This window comes from Phocoena sinus, chromosome 6 (assembly GCF_008692025.1).
Source record: "Phocoena sinus isolate mPhoSin1 chromosome 6, mPhoSin1.pri, whole genome shotgun sequence".
NCBI lineage: Eukaryota > Metazoa > Chordata > Mammalia > Artiodactyla > Phocoenidae > Phocoena > Phocoena sinus.
This window is the reverse complement of record NC_045768.1, coordinates 51868759-51884084: the sequence shown is the minus strand read 5'-3', so window position 1 is coordinate 51884084 and position 15326 is coordinate 51868759. Positions and strand designations below refer to the sequence as shown.

General features: G+C 46.5%; 1 protein-coding gene and 1 pseudogene across 1 annotated transcript in view; both read right to left on the bottom strand.

Annotated features, from left to right (window-relative positions):
- The window catches only part of KANK1 (KN motif and ankyrin repeat domains 1), a 212680-nt gene extending 206844 nt beyond the window's left edge, over positions 1-5836 (bottom strand). The window contains exons 1-2 of the mRNA XM_032634663.1: positions 5786-5836; positions 4628-4749 (exon numbers count right to left, since the gene is read on the bottom strand). The gene's annotated coding sequence lies outside the window, so the exon portion shown is untranslated. The remainder of the gene's footprint in view (positions 1-4627; positions 4750-5785) is intronic.
- Positions 5837-6007: 171 nt separating this feature from the next.
- LOC116755574 lies at positions 6008-9619 on the bottom strand (annotated as a pseudogene).
- Between the last annotated feature and the right edge of the window lie 5707 nt (positions 9620-15326).

The window sequence follows — 15326 nt, the reverse complement described above, 5'->3', positions numbered from 1 at the left end:
TGGAAAACCCCAAGTCAAACTGGCTTAAGACAAAAGGGAACTTGTTGGCTCACGTGACTGAAAAGTCCAGGAGAGGGACTGGCTTCATGTTTGGCTTGATCAGTGTCAACCAGTGACCTCAGGCCCCAGTCTCTCAACATCTCTTATTTCTCCCTTCTGCAGTGATTGCTTTACTCTCAGGTTCTTTGTGATGTGGCACCTTGTAGCTCCTGGCTCTGGTCATCAGTACTGCAAACAGGCCCAGCCCAAAGGAATGTGGGAACCTCTACCAACACCTCAGATGAAGTCTCCTTATGATTGCAGATGGGCATGAGATATTTTGGGGATTATGGAAATGTTCTAAAACTTGACTGTTGTGATGGTTACTCTGTAAGTTTACTAAAAATCATTGAACTATACTCTTCAAAGGGTGAATTTTATGGTATGGAAGTTATACTTCAATAAAGTCAATGTTAATATAAACAGATTTTCCTTCTATCTCTCTGGCTCTGATAGGGTCACATGCCCATTTCTGAACCTATCACCAGGTCAGAGGAATGTGATGCTCAGCGTGGCCTGCCCTAATACCACACCCACACCCTGGAGATAGGGATAAAGTCAGTTTCATCCAAAGCACAGGGACTGAGACTATGGAGAGAGTGGTTTCCCAGTTGAAAACTGGGTTAATGGCTTTTGTTCCCTAAGGCCCAGGGACCAAAGCTGATCTAGCAGCCGTCCATGCTTTCAGGGCCTCTCTGAACTCAAACTTGGGCCTGTCATGAGCCAAACCACAGATACATGCCTGTCTTGTGAGGCCTGACTTTTGTTTTTCTTGGCTTTTCCATGGCAAATGCCAAGGTGGGGTGAACCACACATGCTAGATTCTCATTCTCGGAAACAAGAGATGTCCCCAGTTAAACCCAGAAAGTCCTTCTCTCGAGGCTCAAACACATCCATCATTTCCTGCCATGCTGACCAAGTTTGGGCGCTTCCCAGCACTCACGGGGGCCCACCGCAAAGCCGGAGATGTGGGAGGAGTCCTGTGTCACTTCTCTGTGCCCCACTCGGTGAGCCACCTGCCCCAGGCTCCCTGGGAACAACCAGGAACAAACCCTCCACTTCCTTTTTTTTTTTTGTCATTTTATACCCTTTATCTCACCTCTCACTATCTCTTTCAGACTTGATTCTCAGTGCTTGTGACTGTAGGTCCAAAGGAGGGATGAGGTAATGGATTAGAATGAACTGGATGGCTCTAGTTTAAGTGATCTTCCAGGGCACAGGGGCAGGTAGTGCTTGAGGCTCTTCTTACTTTGTTGGAAGAACGGCAAAGTCCAACAAAAGCCGACACATCAGGAGCCTTTACTCCGGGCGGAGGCACTGAGCTGAGCGCTCGCTCTACATCCATTGTTCTTTTAATCCTCACAACGACCTCAAAGGGAAGATCATTTTAGCCACATTTAGATGTGAGCAAACTGGCTCAGAGCAGTGAATTTAGACCTCACAGGTAGTGGGAGGAGAGTTGGGCTTGGAGTAGGGGCTGTCTGTAAGGTGGGCATTTTTAACCGCTAGCTGCCTGTCTGCTTCTAACCAGTCTGGCTGTGGTCTGCAGTCCCCTTCACTGTCACGGCCAGTGTCCTTGAAACCCTTGGAAGGGGAAGTGGCTGCTGGCAGCTCACCTGTACAGAAGCGGCGGGGAGCCCCTAGGGGTGCAAACTGACAGCCCACCAGCTGCAAATGGGCACAGGTGGATCTGTTTGCCCAACAGCATGTTGTTAGTCTTGTTGTTTTAATGGATTCGATGACCTTCATGGGGCAGGTCCAATTCACACCTGATTTCAGCACTCCTTATAGCAGTAAACCAGTTACTTCACACCTATAGGTTAGCTGTCTGGCTCTGAAAGGCATTTGCCTTTACACCTTGGAAAGAGCTAGCAAGTTGTCAGAAATGCCTGCCCAGGCCCCTCTTCTACCCTGTGGTGTTAGCAGGTCTGAGTGGAAAGCAGGAAGAATACCTTTTCTCTTTGCCTGAGAAACTATAAACTTCAGTCTCGTTCTGGATCAATGAGGCTTTTAAGGGTAGGACCAGGGACCTAAACTTCATTGCATACCACTTTTTCCATCTAACCTAATCCTGTATCAATCCTATAAAGTACAGACTTCTGTAATTCCCATTTCACTAGTGAGAAAACTAAGGTTCACCCCGGTGCCATAACTGATCCATGGTGACAGAAATCAGGTCCAAGCCCTCAATCTCATTCACTGCCTGTGTTCTCAACCCTCCCAGCACATTAGGATCACCTGGGGGGAATCTTGTAGGATACCAATGTCTGATTCAAACCCAAACCAATTAAATCTGAATCTCTAGGGGCTGCAGCTGAGGCCTCAGTGGGGGTTGGATTTTTTTAAGTGCCCCAGGTGATTCTAACGTGGTGAGAAGGCAGCACGATTTGGAGAGCAGGTGATACAAGCACCCACATCAAATGGGTGCTTTGTTTGGGAAGTGGGGGATGCTTCTATCAAACGGACAGGCCTGGCAGCTGCCTCTGGCAGTGGACTGTGTGTTGACACATCCACAGGACTGGTACAGGAACAGGAAGTTGTATTGTGTAATGGTTAACAGTTGTAGTCAGTTTCTGGAGACAGGAGTCTTGGGTTGGAATCTGTGCCCCTCATTGACTGGATGACTTTGGGCGTGTTGTTTTACTCCTATGAGGCTCAGTCTACTCATCACTGAAGAGGGGGTAATAAAGGACTCCACCTTAGAGGTTGCTGTGAGGAGGCAAGTATCAGCGTGCATCTACTGAGCTCAGCACAGATTTGGGTACCTTGCGGGCAATTAGTCACTGTTAGTTACTGATGGCAAAGAATACAGCCCCAAGCGCATGTTATAAATACTAAGTGGTTTCAAAGACAAATTTAAACTCTCAGAAGGATTTCTGCCTCCTCACTTCTGATTGTCAAGATTTTAGACTTATCCTCTGAACTCATTTGCCTTGGTTTAGCATCAGGGGGAACTGTCCTACAGGTGGCCGATTAGCAGTCTGTTGACAGTCTGCAAACAGGCAGTCGGGCTGGGGTGCGGAACAGGCAATAGAAGGAGAGCTCTAAGGGCTCTGACTGCAGGTGGTGGGGCCCAGCTAGGGGAACTGGGGCCCCAGGAAAAACCTTCAGCTCCCAGTAAGGAGGAGCAGGACCCAGTCTCAGAACGGAATAGGGGTCTTTTTCTAGGATCCAAGGACCTCCCTTCTACACCCCAAGCCCGGTTGCCTTTTGGCTTTTTTTTTGGTGGTGGTGGGGTACCGTTCTCACCACCTAACAACTCTACTTCCCATTATCTCAATGTGGTTTATCCTTTTATGCCCAAATCAAGCCTTGGCTATTCTGTGCCTCTTGGAGGACCAATCTAGATGAAAGTTAGCAATACTTGCCCTGAGTGGCTCTAGGACTTTATGTAATTTTGCCTGGAATTGTTAGTTGCCTTTGTATGAGGATATCTTGTTTTAAAATATTTTTGAGTTCTAGAGGTTGGAGACCATGTTTTATACTACTAGGCAACCCCGCCTCCTCTTACCACAAAGGTTAACACAAGTTTTTGGCTCTTAATAGATAAAAGGGCATTCTTTCCACATAAAACAAAACCCAGAAGTCAAAGAAGGCTCAAAGATCTTTTAGTCCAGGAGCAGCAACCTGTCCTCTTGACCCACAGGCTAAACCCTACAGATATGTGTTATTTGGCCAGGCCAATGCTTTAACATTTCACACAATTTATCAGCCCGATCCTTAAAGGCATGTGAGCCTGTGACCCCTAATCTGAGCCCAGATCCCCAAATTCTTGGACCTTCTTGCCCATAACATCCCTAATATGTGGCCCTCCTGCCTATGCTTCCAGAATTCTTCCTGAATAAAAATCATTACTAGAGTAGCCACCTGAAATTAACCTGCTACAAATTAACTACTTTAAATCCTTTTGATAGCTCACTGTTTACTGCTGAATGCTTTTCCCATTCCCAAGCATTCCATCACCAGACTGATACAGCCTTTTAGATACATTTTCCAGCTTGTTTTTCAGGAAGATGACAGGTAACTTAGAACTATATTTAACTCTGCTCTGCAACCCTGGTCACCTTAAAATGACCTTGGCAAATATCCCTCTTCACTCTTGCAGAATACTGGCTTTGTGTGTCCGTCCAAACTTTTGTACTTAAGAGTGAACTTTCTCAATAACCGTGCGTCTAGCTCATGACTGTGGGTGAGCTGAAAGTCTAGGCTGCACCAGCACCCCAGAGGCTGCAATCTGAGGATGGGATAGATCTAAGTAGATCTTACCTCCTGTGGCCCTGTTAGGCCAAGAGGTTTTCAAGTCCTCATGCTGCACAGAGGTTAGCTCCTGCCTGAATGCACAGGAATGCAACCCCAGCAATTATTTACCAGATGGAATGTGCTTTTTTCTGTATCTCTCTGTCTTAAGGGAACTCTGTCAAAATTTTTGGTTCTAGTTTTTGACAGAGTGGATTGTAGACCTGTTATAACCTGATGAGCAGGAAGAAATTCCATATTTTTCTATTTTCAGGAAAAATAATTTCTACATGAAGGGCCATCTGGAGAACTAGGTGTATAATAAATCACTGTTAACACCAATTATACTTACTGGAAGCCCAGTTATTTTCTTGCAAGTAGAGACAGGAGGACATGGTATTGGCTTCTGAAAACAATGTCGTCATGAACTTCCTTGTGGGAGAGCCAAAGGTCAGGAAGAAAAGAGTTGCTACACTAGGGGAAACGGAAGACTATTAGAATTTTTCCTTTTTCCTTCAACTGTAGTCATCACAAAAATCTAATACGGTCTTATCCTGTGTAGCTTTCCTTACATACTTTTAGAAAGTACTGTCCTTTGCAATTTGTACTGATCCATTGATCTTAATCAGGACGCACGCTTTCAAGTCAGTATCACTTAGTAGCTGAATCACCTTAAGCCTCTCCTTCCCACTTGGAAAATGTGGCCAATGGAAATGTATTTGTGTGTCTAGCCTCCTGGCACACATGAATTCCATTCTCTTGCAAGCAAAAAATCCCAAAGAAAAGGGCGTCTACATGCAAATGATTTTAACTAGCGAGATTTCAAACAGAAAAATAATTAGAAACAATCTAAATGTTAAAACAATAGGCTGTTTAAATTATTTATGTGTTGGAGATATTAATTACCCTTCTTCTGTGAACAGATTCCACCTTCTCCCTTTTCCCCACTAAAGGAGTGGAAAATCAAACTCAGAAAGGACCTCTGTGTCCCTTCTTTTTTGTCACAGTGGTTGGTCCACGATGCACACATGATCTAATCCAGGTCAAAGGTTTTCCCTGAGATTTTTCTGTTGAAAAGACTTTGTCCTCCCTTTCTGGAGGAGAGTTGTATGACTGAGTCCCACATTTGCAGGTGGCATGGCCCTCATCACGTGGAGAACTCAGGAAGGAGAAGGAACAGCGGAGAACTCTGGTGACATCAAGCCCCTGGCCCCTAACACTTAAATCCTCAGGGCTGCCTGGTTCTTGCAGTTCAGTGAGCAATCCCAGTATTTTCTCATTAAATTTTCCTTTTCCTTACGCTAGTTGGAGTTGGCTTCCTGTTACTTGCAGCTGCAAGGGTTTTAACTAACAGCTTACGCATTCATTAACGTTGATGATTAGGAGGACCACACAGCAGCATGCAAAGTGATTTTGATGAATTTTACAAACAGCACCATATAAAATTATATGAATGATATCATTACAGCTATTTAATCATTCACGTGCAAAATAAGTGGAAAAGAAGTACCTTAAAAATGTAATGGGGGCTTCCCTGGTGGCGCGGTGGTTGAGAGTCTGCCTGCCGATGCAGGGGACACGGGTTTGTGCCCTCGTCCGGGAAGATCCCACATGCCGCAGAGTGGCTGGGCCCGTGAGCCATGGCCGCTGAGCCTGCGCGTCCGGAGCTTGTGCTCCACAACGGGAGAGGCCACAACAGTGAGAGGCTCGTGTACCACACACACACACACACAAAAAAAGATGTAATGAATGTTTAGCATGGTAGAGTTATGGGTGATTTTTTTTCCCTTTCATATAATGGGGTAAAAAATTTATCAAACTACGTTCAGTATGCAAAGCTAAATGTGGCTTATTGTTTTTCTACAACTGACCAAATCTTCCTCATCAACTTCCTTCATACCGACCATTAACTGTATCTTAGTCTCTTTGGAGAGGAAAAAGGTTTTAGTTTAAAAGAGTTGCTTTGTTTTTGTTTTTGTTTTAAGGTAAATGGTGAATCTTGTATTGTTTCCTGCCCTCCTTTCCAATATGGTGCCTTGGTTCATTGCAGAGGCAGGTGCTTGAGGCAACAGGAGAGAGTGAGCTTTAGATTTGTACACCTGTTATCAGGGTTGGTGTCATGGACTGCATATTTGTGCCCCCTACCCCAAATTCATAGGTTGAAGACCTAACTCCCACAATGTGACGGTATGTGACATGGAGCCTTTGAAAGGTAATTAGGGTTAGCTGAGGTCACACGGGTGTGGCTAATCCCACCAATCATGGGATTAGCTGCCTTATAAGAAAAAGAGAGAACTCATTCACTCTCTCTCTGCATACACAAAAACAAGGAAAGGCCATGTGAATACAAAGCGAGAAGTTTGCTATCTACAAGCCCGGAAGAGAGCTCTCACCAAGAACCCAGTCAGCTGATTCTTCCCAACTCTAGAACTGTGAGAAAATAAATATCTGCTGTGCAAGCCACCCAGTCTGTGATCTTTTGTTATGGCAGCCTGAGCTAAGACCGTTGGTGCTGACGTTTTTAGCAATGTCTCTGGGTACCTGGCTGCTTGCACTATTGACCTCTGTGCTTGGAGAAACTGTGGCTCTTTCTAGCTCAGTCAGAGCTGGAGGGTCTTCCCTTGTGAATTGCTCCCAGCTGCAGACAAAAAAAAAACGTTGCCTGTCATTTCAGTAAACAAAGAATGTTGCCTGCTATTCCGGTGAACAACACGTTTCCAGGCCATCAAGTCATCAGCCACTTCAGCCGCCCTGAAGGCGCATCCTGGGGGCAATCAGGATGGAGAAAAACAGGATACTGGTTCTAGTTATTTAAGATGCATATCTAAGGAATAATTTCATGAGCCCAGACTCTTCCATCTTCCCCTAGAAAAGCCTAACATCATTAACGTGAGATGTCATTTTTTTGTGATTAGCAGTAATCTTTTAATGTTCAAGTACATGTTTTTTTGTTTTGTTTTGTTTTGTTTTCAGCAAAAACTCCTATATATCCTGGCTCCTCCCTTACCTCTTCAGAGTAGTTCCTCAGAGCTATCTGAGAGGCCATCTCCTGGGCTACAGTCCTCAGTAAGGTCCCTGAATAAAGCATAACTTGCAACTTTTAGGATGTGTGTTTTTCTTCAGTTGACATTGCCCCTACCTTGGCTTTGGTGGCCCTGCAGACCACCCTGTGTCTCAGCCACATCCCTCATCTGGTCACTGGCTTAGGTTAGTCAGCCAGCCCGTCCCTTACTATGGCAGCCAACTCTCAACTCCGCTGTACCCACATTCTGGAGGATGTGTGGAGATGTCTTGGTCCCTCTTCTGCCACTCTGGGGCTGGAGAGGCCCAGAGGCACTCATGCAGACCCTCTGCCTGATAACCATGCTGTAGTGGTGTTGTTTTAGTTGCCGAATGATCCTTTATTGAAATAACTCCCTTTGCAGCTCTTAAGTAGCTGGGCATTCCACTGTACCACTGTTGAGGTTTATCTATGATGCCATGAGTGTGGTGGCCATCAACACAACAGGCCCCTGGATCTCCTTAATGGTTCCAGAGAGCTCTTTGGCTAATGATTGGTGCTACATCTGTCTGGCAATGTTGACAATTCCATCTGCAGTACTATTTCCACTGTGTTTAATGTTCTTCTGCTTCTTTCTGTCCCTCGTGGTCCCTTGAGGGCTTTGATGATCAGGGAAGAGGCAGAAAAGGTCTGGACTGTCTGTTCTGAATGGTCAGTTTCACTGTAATCCTCAGACCCTTCCAGGTACTGGCTGCCTTGGCAATGTCTTTACCTACAGTTTTTGGAGACAGACCCAGGGGGCCACTCTTGGGGTCCAGAGCAGATGTGACACCAACGTCCCCATCAGTGCACTCCAGGTTTATGACGTTGATCTCACTGAGGTCGAACTTGGCAGCACAGTGGAGGCGACTGGTGTCTGATGACCCCAACGTGGGACAACTGGAGAAAGTTGCGTCTTGGCATCCTCTGAATGCTGAAAGGCCCATGCTGTACTTTCATTCTCCTCCTTTGTACGTGTTGGCAGGGGCCACTTGTGTGACAGTTCCTTGGCTGAGTCTCATGAGGAGCAGGTTACAGTTTCCCTGTCCTTTCAGGGCTCCTTTCCCTCAGTTTATCTACCACCCATGATCTCAGCCTTGAACGGAGAAGCCAGGATACACATAAGTCACTTTTTCTCCTCCAACCTCTGTCTTGTCTTCTGATAGCACTCTCTTAGTTTGGAAAGGTAAAACAACCCATCTTTTCTGTGCAGCAAGGACACCCCTTATGTCAAACCTCAGTTCTCTGTACCCTTGGCTTAGAGCTCAGGTCTGATCTTCTGACCTTTGATATGTTAATGGGAGTGACAGGAATTTACAAAATCCTTTTGTTTTTCTACAACCTCTGACTTCTAAAGACTGTTTTCATAGAAGCTGAAAATTGAAAGTCAAAAGCTGGATGCAGTACATTTTTTTCTTTTTGCATTCCTGCTATAAGAATCTCAAACCTCCCCAAGGCATAGAGATACCACCAATTGATCAGGGGAAAAGTCATTCACAGAGTATAAAAGAGAATAATATATTTAAAATATATTATCCTTATTACAATTTTTTCAGACTTTCCATGATGTCTTTTACCTTTTTACCTATCACCCAAACTCCCTGACAACCCCTGCCCAAATTGCAAAATGGAATAATACTAATTATTGTTTATTGAATGCTTAGTGTCAGCCAATAACCCTATAGCTGTTCATATCTCCACTGAAGAGATGAGAAACTGGGGCTTAGAAAGGTGGCTTGTACGATGTAACAGAGCTAATTTGCAGGAAAAAAACTTTAGAAAATACATTTCTATCTTTTTTGCTTTTGCTTACTTTGGCTCAAGTCAAGCATTTACTCCAATACGGCAAATGTAAAACTTAAAAAGACAAAAAAGAAAAAATCCATTAAATAAGTTGGTCCTTAACACACTGCTTAGAAAATAGTAAGCTCTCAAAAGGAAGGCAACAGTTATTATTTAATAATATTATTTCTATTGATGTCCCAGGAGATGAGCATCTTAGTATATACAGATGAAAGTTCATCGTGGTCAAAATGTTGGTACAATTTGATATTTCCACAGCTGAGCAAGAAAGTCGGTAAAGTACTTTGGGAAGGCAGAAGCTCCTGGTTGAGTTGGGAACATGCGGTTGGCCTTCTCCTTTTCTTTAGGCTAGGAATCCGAGAGACCTGGGCTATTGCTCAAGCTTGGCCAACAATGTGGGGAGGCCACGGAAGGTCCTCTTTATGGTTTAGTTTCCTCATCCATAAAATGAGGGGTTTGGGGACTTCCCTGGTGGCCCAGTGGTAAAGAATTCGCCTTCCAATGCAGGGGATGCAGGTTTGACCCCTGGTCGGGGAACTAAGATCCCACATGCCGTGGGGCAACTAAACCCGTGAGCGCCAACTACTGAGCCCACACGCTTCAGCTAGAGAGCCCGTGTGCCGCAAACTACGGAGCCCACATGCTCTGGAGCCCACGTGCCACAACTACAGAACCCACGCGCTCGGGAGCCTGTGAGTCACAACTAGAGAGAAGCCCACACACCACAACGAAGAGACCACATGTTGCAACAAAGATCCAGCGTGCCACAAAAGACCCGACACAGCCAAAAATAGCAAAATAAAATAGAAAAGAAAAAAATTAAAAAAGAAAAATAAATAAAATGAGGGGTTTGGAAATCACCAAATGGTTGCTGAGGTTTCTCCTAATATTAGGAATCCTGGGGAAATGACACCCTCAGAGTTGGGAAAGTCTAGACAGCCCCAGAGTGCTGCATTGTTACCCTTGTTACCCGAACACCAATGTCTCTCTACCTTTTGTCCTCCTCTGATCTCTCCTGTGCTCAACCCCAATTCAGGGGAGGAAGCTGAAGGAATGTGGCGATAGAGAGAGAAAGGGGGGAAGGGTAACAAGGGGGACAACAAAATGCAGATGATGGAGAGTGTGGGCAAGACAAAAATTACACACATACACTTTTAGAGAAAGGACATGGGGGAAAAGAGAGGAGGAGTCAAAGAATGACCATTTACCTTCTTTTGCTCAGCAAATAAAACAACAGCTGAAACGTATGAAGCCCTCATTGCAGGCCTGGCACCTTGTTGAATGTGTCACGTGGGTTATCTTATCTCATTTAGTCCTCACACATCTCATTTTCTAGACAGGTGAGAACTAAGGCTTACAAAGTTCATCAATGTGCCCCACATCTCTATCTTAGACCATTCAGGCTACTATACCAAAGTACCATAGACTGGGTAGTTTATAAACAACAGAGATCGGTTTCTCACAATTTGGAGGCTAGAAGTCTGCTATCAAGGTTCAGGACAGACTATGTTTGATGAAGACTCTCTTCCGGTTGCAGACTGCCTATTCTCACTGTATCGTCACACTACTGAAAGACAGTGAGAGAGCTCTCTCTGGGGCCCCTTTTAGAAGGATACTAATCCCATTTGTGACAGCTTCACCCTCATGATCTAATCAGCTCCCAAGTGCCCCACCTCCAAACATTATTACATTAGGGGTTAGGGTTTCAACGTATGAATTTTGGGGGTCACAAACATTCAGTCCACTGCAATCACTAATGAGTAAGAGGCAGGACTAGGAATTGAACCTCAGTGTCTTTGATTGTAGGGCTGTACTCATAAACACCAGCCCACACTGCTCTCCTCTGTGCTAGGGAATGTCGCTATGTCACTTAAGGCTGACTTAGCATTTAATCTTGATGTCATGGCTGACCTAGCATGATGAGTTCACCACCCAGAGGCAGACAGACAGTCAGGCACCTACCTACACACTCACTCACCCCTTGATGACACTCAAGAAGGCTCAGCAAAGAAAATTCAAAACAGTGAAAAATATAAAGTCTTTTTTTATTAGATGCCATCGTATAGGGACAACTGTTTCAGCTTCTTAATTAACTCTAGCTTAACTGAATGTTGAAATTAACTCTTGTTCCTTCAGATGTAAGTCCATTGCCTGGACACATTCCCAGATCATTCTCAGATGACCACAGATGCCTGAGGTTTGTTGGGGGATAATATACATATAAATAAGTGGTGACTACCCCTAGCTAACCACATCAAATTTTCTTAGTATCATCCCTATCAGAAAACCAGAGTAAGCCTCATTTTAGGGTACTTCTAAGCTCACCAAGGACCATAAGAATTACAGTAAAAGATAGATCTGTGGGCTTCCCTGGTGGCACAGTGGTTGAGAGTCTGCCTGCCGATGCAGGGGACACGGGTTCGTGCCCTGGTCCGGGAAGATCCCACGTGCCGCGGAGCGGCTGGGCCCGTGAGCCATGGCTGCTGAGCCTGCGCGTCCGGAGCCTGTGCTCCGCAACGGGAGAGGCCACAACAGTGAGAGGCCCGCGTACCGCAAAAAAAAAAAAAAAAAAAAAAAAAAATAGAGCTGTGATGTGATAGTGTCTCATTAGGGGTCTTTCACATGTGATCATTTCCCTAACATTTCAACTGTGGGATTTGTGAGGAAACTTGGGGAAGTCTGCATCAGATCCCTACCCAAAAGTCTCTGAGGTCCATACACTTTCCCTGGATCTTTCTTTGTTTCGCTGTAGGGATATTATACAGATCTTGGAACCACTGAGACTCAGGTTCAAATTCTGCCTCTGTCATTTACTGACTGTGAGGCAGGGGAGGCCAATCCCTTGCCCATGGAACTGCAGTAGCTTCTGTCAACAGGAATCACAGCCCAGGTTATTTTATGGATCAGGTGAGCCCGCACACAAAACACACCAGCATAGGACCTGCAGCACAGCAGGTGTTCAGTCACTGTGAATTCTCTTTCTTCCTGTTTCAGTATGTATTACCGTATAACAAACCATCCTGAGGAAGTGGCCCTAGGACTATGCATGCCCATTTGCCGTGAGAGCTTTAGCTAACTTACTTGAATAACAGCCAGGTGTTTGCTATGGTTCAGCCATCAGGGTTGGGCTCACCTGGAGTCACTAATGCACTCCTGCATCCCCTCAGGAGGCTCAGTTGGTCTCAGATATCCAATATGGCTTCACTCTCATATCAGGCACCTTTGCTAGGATGGCTAGAACAGCTAGGACCTGGCCAGGGTCCTCTCCTTCCACGAGGTGACTCCAGCACAGTGGTTAGCAGGGCCAGCTTCATAGGGTGCAACATGTGTAGTCACACAGGGCCCCGTACCCAGAAGGGCGCCTGCTTGGTTTAATGCTCTGTTACCACTGCTACTGCCTTGAAATTCTTAATACTTTTTTTTTTTTAGCGGCATGCGGGCCTCTCACTGTTGTGGCCTCTCCCGCTTCGGAGCACAGGCTCCAGATGAGCAGGCTCAGCGGCCATGGACCGCGGGCCCAGCTGCTCCACGGCATATGGGACCCTCCTGGACCGGGGCACGAACCCGCGACCCCCTCATCGGCAGGCGGACTCCCAACCGCTGCGCCACCAGGGAAGCCCGCTTAATACTTTTTAAATAAGAGACCCTGCATTTTCATTTTTACACTGGGTCCTGCAAATTATGTAGCCAGTACTTGTAGCCACATCTCTTTCCCCAAAGGCTCCAGGCTCCAAGAGGGTGAAAGAAGAAGGTGGAAGGCTTCTTAAGACTTAGGCCAGGACTCACACAGTATCACTTCACGGCATTCCATGGGCCAAAGCAACTCACAAGGCCATGCTGACTCAAGGGGAGGAGGAGTAAAGTCTCTGCGGCCATCCACCTCACGGCCGTTTCCTTCCTCCAGCATTCCCATGAACAGTCAGGTTCTGACAGAGCTTGTTTGGTGCTAAGAGGCAGAAACCCACCTAAGCTTCCTCATAAAAAGAGGGAATGACAGTAGAGAGTCAGAAATCTCCCAGAAAGAAGGGTAGCCACACTTTAGGAAAGTGGAAATGAGAGTTAGAAACTCAGAGCCTGAGGCTATGCCTTGCCTCTCAGGGATCACGTTGGTTTCCTTGGTGAGTCAGCCGGGATCTGGGGGCCGGGGTGGGTGGCGGGGGAGCAGGAACTTGGTCACTCAGAAGAGACAACTGCCCCTTCCAGGGACTGTAGGCTGGATGGGCTCTCAACAAGGGGCTGTGGATAAGGTGGGCCATATAACCTGATGGAATGCTTGTCTTTATTTATCAACTATTTATGAAGGGCCAATAATTATGAGCAAGACCATGTCTGGGCCTATGGGGATATAATTTGGCCCTAGAGGACCAGCGCCCCTTCTTCTCAGTCACATAAAGGCATTTTTGGCTACCTCTTTTTTGTGTGTGTGCGGTACGCAGGCCTCTCACTGTTGTGGCCTCTCCCGTTGCAGAGCAACAGGCTCCGGACGCGCAGGCTCAGCGGCCATGGCTCACGGGCCCAGCCGCTCCGCGGCATGCGGGATCCTCCCGGACCGGGGCACGAACCCATGTCCCATGCATCGGCAGGCAGACTCTCAACCACTGTGCCACCAGGGAAGCCCCTGGCTACCTCTTATTGAAGCAAAGGGAGGGGTGGGTGTGGGGATCAGCTTTCTTTTTATTGTTCCTTGGGCCCAGAGAGTCAGTTCTGGTTCTTGCTGGATGGCTCACCTGACTTCAAATGGCAACACCCCCCTACAATGGAGGTTTAGGAGAATGCATTCTCTTACTAAAATGTCAATTAGCCTCACAGAACGGCTGAGTGATGAAGAACCAGAAATTGTGACTTCATCTGAGTCGACTCTATCCCACTCCAGGGAAGATGGCCAACTTAGGCTCTCAGAAGGAGGGATTCCTACACTGAGAGCCCCATCTCTCTCACACAGCTCTCCTCAGTGTGATCCTCACCCCACCTCTCCCATTTCAGCCCCTTACAGTTCCTTCCTTCACACCCTCATCCAGTGTACTCATCCCTTTCTCAGGAAACCCCACCTACTTCCCCCCATACATACTGCCCTTCCTTGTTCCTCTCTTGGTGCTTTCTTGTAAACTCCAACATTTACAGTCTCCGCTGGTGCTGGGGTTCTCCTATGCCCAGTTTCGTTGGCTCTGAAAGACAAGGTTCCATCCAGCGAGTGAAAGAGACATTGGTGAGGGATCAGATCCCAATGCAGTTTCCCGCCAGTGACAGCTGTGGGAGAGTATTTTCATTCATTTTCATTCATTACCTAAAACACAAGCAACTTCAACCAAGTGAACGTTCATATTTCCCAGTGACAACACAATCTAGTTTTATTTGAAGAAATGATATTTTTCTTTATTAATCTGACTTTGACTAGCTCCTTGTTAGCAGTAAACTTGGCATTACTTAGTTGGAGAATTAAAATTTTCTGGTGTCTAGTCTACATGATAAGAATCACCACAAGAACTAGGAACAGGTCTGTCTTAATTACCCAGGACGGCTAGTGTCTACTTGGATAAGAACTTCCGGATCGTCAATCTCTCCACTGATAAAAAAGGATAGCTCCTGGCCTCAAGGAACTTCCAATCAAGTGGAGCGGACAGTCTTACACTCAGATAAAACCAAAGAGTGAGGGGCCGATGAGAGATGGGCGGGAAAGTTTCAAGAAGCAAGAGTGAGATGGGGATTAGCTTGCAGCTAGGTTCCAAGTGGGAGCTCAGGTGTAAAGGAGGGCGGGGACCCTTTCAACCTGCAGCCATAGCTGTGTGCACACAGATGACCCCACTGGAGTGGAGGTGTCCTCTCCGGGCAGGGGGCTGGGTCTTGTTTCCTCATCTGCAGGAAAGCCTGCCCGGCTTGCCCTCGCCACTGTGTGGGCTTGCCGTGAGATTCAGGGTTCAGGCAGGTGAAAACCAAGCCTGGGCACAGGTGGAGGTTCCTCTCAGGAGACTTTACTAGACACGGCCCCCGCCCCACTTCCTCTCACTCTTCACTCCAGATACACATTTAGCTGCACCTTCTGGGTTCCTCCAGTTGGAGGGAACCCAGGAAGGAGATTTTAGCACTGTACCTATTTCCCATGATATTACTTTACTTGCTTCCCATTTCGACTCCATTATAAGGCAGCTTCACAATTCCTGAGACGAATGGCCCCCGAGCCTCCCCGAAGCCCTCCTTGACGCTGTGCAGC